Source organism: Gossypium hirsutum, chromosome D03 (assembly GCF_007990345.1).
Source record: "Gossypium hirsutum isolate 1008001.06 chromosome D03, Gossypium_hirsutum_v2.1, whole genome shotgun sequence".
Taxonomy (NCBI): domain Eukaryota; kingdom Viridiplantae; phylum Streptophyta; class Magnoliopsida; order Malvales; family Malvaceae; genus Gossypium; species Gossypium hirsutum.
The window spans coordinates 29,614,651-29,626,820 of NC_053439.1; positions in this window are offsets into that span (position 1 = coordinate 29,614,651).

The window sequence follows — 12,170 nt, forward strand, 5'->3', positions numbered from 1 at the left end:
CAAATGGTGGTTTAATGACTCTTTTTCAAGAGGTGATATCGGCAAGGGAATGGGGAAGGAAATGAAGAACAATAAATAGAGAAAAGTGAGAGAGAAGTGAAGAATGAATGGTTTTCAGATGTGTTTGAAGTGAGCAGCCAAGGGGGTATTTGTAGGTTGAGAAGGCTTCTAAAAATAGCCAAAATCAGCAGCCAAAGACTCCCCCCATGACCGGCCACACATGTGGCACGTTTGAAGATTTCAAACATGCTATTTTTAGGTAGGGGCAAATCTTGAAAGGCATGAATAGTGGAGGGGTTTGAATGCAAATTAGAGTCTTCAAGGGTCATATTGCAAGCCAAATAATTAGCCAAACAAGCTGATTGGGTCAGCCTGTGGGACAGTTTTGGGCTGCCCAGTGCTCGATTGGATCAGTTTTCTCGGTTCACCACAACTGGGCCCCTTTTCATAATTAATTAACAATAATTTATTTAACCCAAATTAAATTGAATTAAAATTAAAATTAAAATTAAAATTAATTATATTATGAATTAATACACATAATTTGGACCGTCATAGGCTGAAAAATTAATTTGCCTTGATTATTAAAAATTGCTTCTCGGTTTTGTGCTTCTAGCAATGTCTGCCGAGCTGTTTTTAGCACTTTGTACGATCTTTGAAAATGATCAAAATTAATCATAATTTATTATAAAATTAAGTAAAATTTCAACATGTTAATAATTTAAGTACAATTTAATTATTTTATAGTTGTTATATATTTTTCAACAAGAATTTTACTGAAACTGAATGAATTTGAGTTGAAATGGGCATGAAAAAGTGTGAATATTTTCATGTTTCCAGTAGGGCGTAATGGACACAGTTGTGGTACCAGGATAAAGCTCAATTCCAAGCTCCACTTCCCTATCCGGTGGCAAACCTGGTAAATCTTCTAGAAACATGTTAGCGAAATCCGTAATAGTACGAATATCTTGAGCTCTTAGCTCTTTACTAATTGGATTCATCGCATAAGCCAAATAGGCTTCACAACAAGTACCCATAAACTTCTCAGCTTTTATAGTCGAGACCATATTAGACATAAAACACAATCTTTCAACCACTACAACAATTTTCATCCCATCACTATTCCTCAAAGTAATCACCTTAGTCTCAAAATCTACCCTAGCCTTATGTTCCATTAACCAATCCATACCAAGTATCACATAAAATCCATAAAATGACAATTCCATAATATCAACAAAGGAAACATGTCCTTGAACCATAAGAGGACATCTACAAGAAACTTTACTCACTACCACACTATCACTAAAGGAACTAATGACGGTCATATCAAAACCAATAGTCTCAGTAGGAATCTCTAACTTACATGCCAATTCACTCAAGATATATGAATGCGTCGATCTAGAATCAACTAAAGAAAATAACGGAGTAGACTGCAAAGTAAAAGTACCTGCGATAACATTAGTCGGATTTTGATCCTCTGGCTCCCTAATAGCATAAAATCAAGCTAGACCTCCAAACTCAACCTGTGTATATAACACCCTGTACCCGAGACCGTTGCCGGAGTCGGACACGAGGGGTTCACAGACTAAATTCGCTTACTATCGCAGTCCATTTTAAAAATTTCCAGGCAGTTGGCTAACTGCGTCACTGTCACCTTAAAAATCATATCTTGAGTTTCACAACTCGAAAATTAGTTTCGTAATTTTTTCCTGAAACTAGACTCATATGCCCATCTACATATTTTTTTCTAGAATTTTTGGTCGGACCAATTATTACAGTTTATTAGTTAAATTCTCCCCTGTTACAGGGTGCGACTACACTGACCTTCATGCATTACGATTTGGATATCTCCCTGCACAGAGCTTCAATACTGATGCCGTTTGTTTCTATAGAAACTAGACTCAGAGAGGAATCTATACATATATGGCATGACTCCTAATTATCTCTGGTTAATTTATAATGAATTTCCAAAGTCGGAACAGGGAATCCAGAAACCGTTCTGGCCCTGTCTCACGAGAACCTGAATATCTCTTAACATACTGTCCATATGATCGTTTCGTTACTTTCATATGAAAATAGATTCATCAAGGTTCGATTACATAATTTATTCACTATTTAATTCCATTCCTAAAAATTTTAGTGATTTTTCAAATCCACACCACTGCTGCTGTCAGCATCTGTTTTCAAGGTAAACTTTACCTATTTCGTGGTTACCATGGACCAACTAGAGTTTTGTCATACATAGGTCCACATATGATCATATTTAGCCATTCCAATGGCTGATCATTTGCCCAACACTTCCATTCCAGTCCATAGTCACATCATGAAACCATATATATATACATAAACACAAATGGTCTAATGCCATACTCCACTTCTACGAGCCATTTTCGCATGGTTGTACACACATACATCACAAAAAGTACTTGAAAAACAACAAAGGGTAGTCCTATACATGCCATATCCAGAGTTCAACTAAAAGAGTACCCAAAGGGCTTTGATAGTGTGGATGACTTCGACTTCGATGATCCCGAATCCGATATCTAACGAACAAAATCTATAAAACAGAGAGCCAAAGCAACGGGGTAAGCATTTTAAAGCTTAGTAAGTTTCAAGTAATGAAATCGGCTTTGACTAAAGTATTACATTCACATAGCTAAATGAATCACTTTATTAATACACATTCTCATAAACATACTTACTTTACACTTCATCAACATATATACACAAGGTATTAACCTATCTAAAAGCCGAAAGTTCGTTAGTCGATTGAACGAATACTATTTAAAACGAATCGACTTTTCCGGTGCACACGCAAACATACCTTATCGTTTGGGTTTTTCGAGCGTATTAATTGAATTTATTACAGCACAACACGCTCACCTTCGAACCCAAGTTTCTTCGGAATTTAGCCGGATATAACCACAAGCACAATTGCCTTCGGGTCTTAACCCGGGTATAGCAACTCGCACAAATGCCTTCGGGTCTTAGCCCGGATATATCAACTCGCACAAATGCCTTCGGGTCTTAGCCCGGATAAAATCACTAGCATAAATGCCTTCGGGACTTAGCCCGGATAAAATCACTAGCATAAATGCCTTCGGGACTTAGCCCGGATATCATTCAAATGCTCATGCACACATATATCAATAATCATGACACATCCATATTTCATTTTCGTTACTAAGGCTCAAACACAAAACATTTATTAAACCTTTCCAATTTCGGCTCAATAGCCACACACAAAGAGCATGATTTCAATTGGCTTTATAACATAGTCTCTATGCACATTCGGCTATCCGTCATAGTATGACTAATCATTTCAATATAATTCAAGTAGGGTCATTACTCGAAGACTTACCTCGGATGTTGTCGAACGGTTTCGACGGCTATTCGACCACTTTTTCCTTCCCTTTATCGGATTTAGTTCCCCTTTGCTCTTGAGCTTAATTCAAACAAATTTAACTCATTAAAGTCTCATTTTGCTAGCTTATGGCCGAATATGACAAGGAGTTTGATAGGTCATATGGCCACCTTTTAGCTCAAATACACAATGGTCATACGCATTTTTAATCACATCAAGCAATTTAATACAATTCATTCGAACATCAAAAGAGAAGCTCAAGGTACTTAGCCCATATATACATTAGACATTAGAGTCACATATGTGCGAAATTACGAATCGAATTCAACATACTAGCTAATATTTCCCTTAGCCGAATTTTCTAAGTCAAGATAAAGCCATCAATATGCTTACCTATGGCTGAACATACACATCAACTTATGTACTCATTCATGTGGCCGAACATACATGTCTATGTTGAGGCCGATTGCAACACTCAATACATTCTACAAGTATGGTCACTTGTATTGACTAAACACCATTTTGTTTCAAGTTCAAAACTTGGCCCATACACATATATACACTAGTAAAGCATCCTCTCCCTTTCCATCAATTCAACACATGCATTACTCATTAATATACAAAAATTATATTCGGCCTTAGCACACAACTTGCTAGCCGATTCTTCTCCATCTAGCAACTAATGCACATATGTGCTATTTGTTAGACTCTACTTCATCTAACAACAACCATATTTTCTCTTTTACTTCCTACCATGGCCAAATGCATCACAACACCATACCATTTCAATTTTTGGTCATGGTTAAACAAAGAACTTAATGTCTCACTCAAAAATGCTAAAAAGAAGATTCAAGAATCATCAATCCACCATCACATGCACCATTACAAAGCTTCACTTTTAGCATGCAAATGATATCAACACCAATCCACCTTGGCCGAATATCATCTCCATGACATAGTAAAGATTTGAACCATGGGCTATTTAGAACTCAAGCTAACTACTAAAACATGCATGCATCTCATGGAACATCATCAAACATACCTTAGTCTATCAAACCACCATAGTCGATTTCCTCAAAGCTCTTTTTCCTTCTTTTTCTTTCTCCTATTCGGCCAAGAACAACATGAGAGCTTTTCTCTTCTTTTTTTTTTTGGTCATTCATGAGAATGATGAACACATTTTTTTCTCTTTGTTTTCTTCCTTCAATTTCTTATTAGTTTATTCCCCATGCTTCTTATTTTATTCTTCCATTAACACAACATGTTTCATAACATGGTTTGCCCATCATCCCTTGTCATGGCCGGCCACTAGTACTTAAATGGGGGGAAATTGACATGCAAGTCCACCCCTTTGATTACATGCACTATTAGGCCACTTGCATTTGCCTAGCACATTTCTAAATTTTCTCACATAAGTCCTATCAACTAAATTCACATGCAATTAACTAAATCGAAGCTTAAAACTTTCACACATTTATATTCACATATTTTAGGCAATAATTATCACATTCAAATAATTTGGTGACTCGGTCTAGCGGTCCCGAGACCGCTTTCCGACTAGGGTCACTTTAGGGCTGTCACAGTGTAGTAGCAGTGTGAGCAATAATCCACCGCCCACTTGATCTCCCTATACCTCTATCGCGACCACGGCATCTAGTAGGCATAGTAGTAGGTGTCGAACTCTGAGTTTGTGAAACCTCAACCCTAAGTGGACAATCCTTTAGAAAATGTTCTTTCGTACCATATTTGAAACATCCACTAGTCAACTTACGACACTCTCCAGAATGTCTATGCTTACAGTGTACACATCCAGAACTACCTGTTGAACCACTAGCACTAACAACAGTACTACTCTGCTACTTAGGCTGACTCGGTCGAGTCCTACGTTTCAGACCTCTACCAGAGACATGACTATCATGCCCTCTCTTAGACAATCGACCTGATGCACAATCGGAAGCTCTCTTGCCAGAATCAGTAACCACAGAACGAGGCGGCTCAGATAAGGTCTCCTCCACAACCTTAGCTCTCTCAACTAACTCATCAAAATTCTCTCTAGCTTGTACTACAAAATAAACCCGAATCTAGCGATTTAGCCCAAAATAGAACCTCTTACAATGGTCCCTTTTCGAAAGAATCATCTCAGGTGCATACTGACTAAGTCACACAAACATAGCCTTATAATCCACAACAGATAAACCACCCTGAATTAGGTGCAAAAATTCACACTTACGAGCCTCTATATACTGCTCCCCCATATACTTCCTCTTAAAAACCTCGAGAAAGTAGCTCCAAGTCAACCTATCAGTAACAGTACCTCTCCTAACTGTATCCCACCAACGAGGAGCCTCACCATGGAGTAAGGACATAGCACAACCTAACTTCACCTCGTCAAAGCAAGACATCTGCTTGAGGATCCTTTCAACTCCTTCCAACTGATACTCAACTACATTTGGATCAGTACCTTTCACTCCATAAAACTCTTTATGCCCGAAGAAATTCAAGCGACAGACCCCGATTAATCAGTGCAAGATTGTCAGGTGTGGGTGTAGGGTTAGCACCAGTAATCTGCTGAAACGCTGCTATCAAGGCTTCTATCAAAGGGCCTACACCCTCATCAGGTATGTTCACTCTAGGCGGTGGTAAAGGAGGTGCAGAGGACGTACCATCCACTTGAGCACTAGCTCTCACGTTAACACATCTAGGAGGCATATTTAATAATCTAGCATACACACAAACAAATAAATGATGTGATTGGTGGGAATGATCCAAGTCTCGTTCCTACAAAAAACTTTATGCTTAAAGGTAATGTGTTCTCATTCCTACCCCACATGCAACTCAATCAAAACATTTGAAACAGTTTCATGCCACTCAATCAGAGTTACATCACCAATATCAAGAAAATGGAGAGATTTAGACTCGTGAGTTTCAAAACTCATAACACACAACAATCACCTAGGTCCAAGAGTTATTAAACCTAGACTCTGATACCACCAAATGTATCTCCTCATACCCAGCCTAGTTGCGAGGCCTAGATATGGGATGTCACACCACTGTCTCATTACATGTACATTGAATATAAAACTAGTTTCAAGTAAACCAATCATCTTTTGTTAACTTGTATAAGTTTTAAGATGTCTCAAAAGTTATTTAAACATTACTACATCCAAATCATTCATTAATCTATCTTACATACAGCCAGTATCATACATAAGGGCTAATTAGCAAAATTTTGTAAAATTGTCCGTAGGTATCGATACTGACATCCAAGTATCGATATTTTCCTTGAGTGGTATTGATACCACTTGGAAAAATGATATCAAATGAGCATATTGTTTCTTGATTAAGAACCCAACTATTAGAAAATATTTGTACCACCAAACAAAGTATCGATACTCGAGTAAAGTTATCGATACCAAATCTCTATTCTATTTCTAGTACGTTTTAGTTCATTGAGGTATCAATTTTCAAAACCCGATATCGATTCCTCTGTTTCTAGAGCTAGAAATGCAGTATACAAAAATAAATAATCCATCTCAAATAGTTCTTAAACAACATGCATCAAGTACTAAGTTAAATAATTGTTCATACGACTTAATTAATAGTAGAAAATACAAAAAATGAGTCCGAAAAAATATCATCATGCCAACATCAATGTCTATAATCCTAAGCAATAGTAATAACATGATGTTCTTAGAAACTAAGTCAAATGTTTAGAATCCAACGTAACTATAATAAGTCTACCACATTGCCTATTTCCCCAAAACAAATAAAAAAAATAAAGAACCTACGAAGAATAACCAGTTTTTCTTGGATTACTCCCTCGAAAACTACACCGTCCACACCATGACGTCTCTTATCTGCATGGGCTGAAATGAATGGGTGAGCTTTAATAAGCTCAGTAAATGCAATAATATCCTACAGCGCAAACATGTCATCATGTAATAAAACGGATTAGTTACTCACAAGTACTTTATTCTCAAGTCTAACATCTTATAGTATTAAGTCATGCATTATCTAATACTTCATTCTCATAACGCATACATACTCATTCAAATGTAGAACATAATCCACACAATTACATAAAATATGATAAAATGGGAAAAGATAGCACTTGTGTTATGAAACATATAGTGAGCTCTATCATCACACATCGGATACATGGATCTGCATTACACCACATAGACTCATAGAGTCAGACATGTCCTAAAAGTGAAGCTTATAGCAACACTCTCTTTATTTCCCCTCACATGTCCTATTGAATAGAGCTTAGCTCTCATTCCCTTATACCTCCAAACATGTCCAAGGCCTCAACACCTAAAACCACTACAATATAAGTGAGTACTCACAATCTTATGGCATGCCAACTATATCCAATGGTTCCAAGCTCACAAGGCCAAAATACCCGAAAATAACACACATTACTTATTGATTATCCATGAACTATCACTGCATATTAGCATCTTTTACGAAACACTAGCATAGTCATATAGCATATACCATTCTCATTCATTTCATGTATAAAATTTCACTTTACACAATAGTCACTATATTCACATACCACTTTGCAAGCACCATACATAACCACAAAATCACAAGATAATTATGGGTTCATCTAAATTCCAAAATAATACATGACTCGTATTTACGAGTAGCAGGTCCCAAATAATACTTGACTCGTGTTTACGAGTAGCAATTCCCAAATAATACATAACTCATGTTTACGAGTAGCAGTTTCATACACCCACCACTTTATGCTTTTGCCGAAAGCTCAACTAACGCTTCCCTAGCTCGTAGCAAGCTGTAACGAATCCAAAGCTGTCTACACAAAAATCATGCAATAACCACAGTCAAATAACAACTAAGAATTCACTCAAATCAACTAAAAGACAAGCTTTAAGCTAAGTTCCCATGTAACTTAAACTATTAACACATAAAACTTTAAATTCTAATATCTTGGTCTATACTCAATCTTTTTGCCTAAAATCAATTATGTTCATCAAATTAATCATCTACGCCTAATTCACAACCTTCAAACTAGACAAATTAACTCATTTTATGGTACCGATATTTTCCGACATCTTTTAGGCAATTTCACAAAATGCATTAAAACTTGAGAAATTATTAACGAAACTTCAAGATAAGTTTAAAAACCTTCTAATCATGCTAAGATAAGTTGAAAAACACTTTGAAACCAAGTTTTGACTCAAAATCCAAAAGTCCATCATTAATGGTTTGATTTTCAACTTTTATTTAAAACATGTGATTTGAGGGCTAATAATTCAGTTTTAGAGTCTAAATAACATTAAAAGCAATGGATACATGAAGTATTACCTTTTTTTGAAAGAATGAATGAGTTTCAACATAAATCCAAAAACCCATGTTTGAAGAAGATGATGAAATCTGTGGAGTTTTGGGTACTCTTCTTGGGGTTATGTAATGGTAAATGACTTAGGAATGATAGGAAAACAAGATATTGTGTTTTGGGAATAAAAAATTTGAAAGAAATAGAAAGGGAATGGAAAGGAGTGGCAAGCACAATGAAGGGAAAAGAAATAAATGTGAAAAACATGCTGAAGGGGAAGAAATAGGTTCAATTTTACAAAATGGTAAACCTCCAACATAAATGCCTATTATTTTGACTTTGTTACAAATTAGTCCTTCTTCTACAATTAAGGTTTTCTAGAACACTCTTTCAAAAATTGATTTCACAACTAAGATGCCATAGTCGAAAACATTATCGAGTACTAGCCTTACGAAACTTTGAGCTTATATAGGAAAAAATTCCTAAAATACCCCTAAAACTTTTAGGCCCTATTTTTGGGTGTTACACAACTAGTCCAACTCTTTCAATGATTTCATATGGCTCAATAAATTTGGGACTTAGCTTTCCTTTGCAGCCAAAGCACAACACTTTCTCCCACGGAGAGACATTTAGGAGTACTTTTTCACCCACTACATATTCAATTTCTTTTCATTTTAGATTGATATATGGTTTCTATTTATCAGATGTTTCTTTCAATCTACCTTTTATCATCTTCACATTATATTATGTTTCTTGCACCATTTTCAACCCAATCATTTTTTCTCACTCAAATATGACTAGCACAAAGGTGTTCTACACTATTGGCCATACAAAGCTTCACATGGAGCCATTAGAATGCTCAATTGGAAAATATTATTATAAAAAATTCAACTACAAAAAAATAATGTTCCAAACCAGATTGAAATCCAATGACTCAAGCTCGAAGCATATCTTCTAACATCTGGATAACACATTCAAATTGGTTGTCAGAATGAGGATGGAAAGTTGTGCTGAAATTAAACCTCATACCCAAAGATTCATGCAATTGCTTCCCAATTCTTGAAGTGAAAGGAGGATCACTTCGAGTTAATTGACATCGGTACACTGTGAAGTCTTATTACCTCATCAATATACACCTCAAAAAGCTTTGGAAGTGACTAATCAGTTCTTACTACTAGAAAATGAGAAGATTTCATTAATCGGACACTATCACTCAGATAACATTTCTTTTGTTTAGTGAAGTGGGCAAGCCAATGACAAAATCCATCGCAATTCGTTCCTATTTCCACTTAGGAATCGAAATAGGTTAAAATAACCTAATGGGAACCTAATGTTCAGCTTTTACTCGTTGACAAGTCAAGAATTTAGCAACATATTAAAAATTTTATCTTTTCATCCTTGGCCACCAATATGATTCTCGTAATTTACAATTCATTTTTGCACCACCAGGGTGCACAGAGAAAGAACCATTGTGAGCTTCATGTAGAATCAATTTCTTTAGTTCAACATCGTCAAGTACACAAATTCGATTGTGAAATTGATGACAATCATTCACATCAATGTTGAAATTCTTATTATTGCTTCACTTCGCAACCTTTATTTTCTCTTCCAGGTTAGTACCTGTAAATTGTGCCTCATTTATCTGATCAATCAACAAAAGCTTTGTTTTCAATTCAGTTAACAAGATGTCATCATAAAAAATACTCAATTGAGTGAAAATTACTCTTAGGTCAAACGTTGACTTTCACTTAAGGCATTATCTACTGCATTCTCTTTCTCAGAATGATAATAAACTATGCAATCATAATCTTTCAACAACTCAATCCAGCAACCCTGTCTCAGATTTAACTCCTTTTGGGAGAGATGATAATTCAGACTTTTATGATCTGTATAAATATAGCATTTTTCACCATACAGATAATGCCTCTAGATCTTTAAAGCAAACACCAAAATAGCTAGCTCTAAATCATGCGTTGGATAATTGCATTCATGTGGTTTCAGCTGCCAGGATGCATATGAAATTATGTTACCATCCTACACTAATACGCAACTCAATCCACCTAATGAAGAATCACTAAACAATATAGATTCTTTTATCAATTTGGGCAAGGCCAAAATTGGTGTTTCCGTCAACATGGCCTTCAACTTCTCGCAACTTTCCTATAACTGGTCATTGCACATGAATGTCACATTATTTTACAATAACTTTGTCATATGCAAAGCTATATTTTAGAATCCATTCACGTATCTCCTATAACAACCAACTAAATTTAGGAAGCTTCAGATTTCTGGCACATTTTTTGTGACTTCCAATGTAGAACAACTTCAATATTTTTAGGATCAACATGAATTACCTAATCCAAAATAACATGGCCTAGAAAGACAAATTCTAATAACAAGAATTCATAATTTCTAAGCTTCCAATATGGCTGCTTTTCATGCAAAACTTGTAACATAATTCTCAGATGCTTATCATGTTTTACCTCTAACGTTGAATATATTAAGGTATCATCAATGAAGACTAGTATGAACTGATCCAAATATGGCTAAAAAATGCGATTCATGAGATCCATGAACGTTGTAGGTGTTGGATCTGGTGCCCCAAGTATAGTATTTTCATTTATGTACACTTGTAATTTTTTCAAATAGATTGGTTAATAAAACAAATTAGCAGATTACATTATTATACTTTGTATAATTCTCCTCGTATGGTTTTAGCGTGCAAAGAAAAATAGAAGAAAATGTTACTCACTGGTTGTGTAATGTTTAAACTAATACTTAGAGGTATTACGTGGTCAGATCGTAATATGGAAAGACAACTTATATTAGTAGATGAACCTAAGCATGTACTTAGTCTAATCAGGAATGAGTAAATCAATTGAAAGACTAGTATTTTGTCTAAAAAGTTCAATTTGGGAGATGCGTTGTCTTGGGCATCATAGTAGATGTCTCCTAGATGATAGAGACATAGATGTGACTAACTAGACTGACAATACATCAGATTGGACCCAAGAAGAATAGATCTCAAATCTATTTATGGATTTATTCACTTGTGACATTCATAGTGTGGCATACCTAAATCCTAAGTGGCTGGCGGACTATGTATACGTGACTCGTATACTTTGATGTAAGTAAAAGCCTGAGTTCAAATAGATAAGGAACCAAAAGCTAGTGCATTTGGTATACGACTTCTGCAGTATGTAGTGTCATTCACAATAGTGTAATTCATAGCCCGAGACATGGGTTAATGATATCCTCTCATTAGCATTACATGGTTGATGAAAAAGTAAACTTGGTCACGAGTTGTTTATCTTTGTGATGAATGACTTGATTACTATATGATAGTGATTTACTTTTCAAGAAGGAAGATGTAATGGTTACCATAATATAAAATAGGATCATATTGGGAGGATGAATATTATCCCAAATAGATTAAGGATATCCTATGAGGGTAACACACTTATGACAAAGTCATTGGACGAGTATTGATCGAGTTGCTTTCGT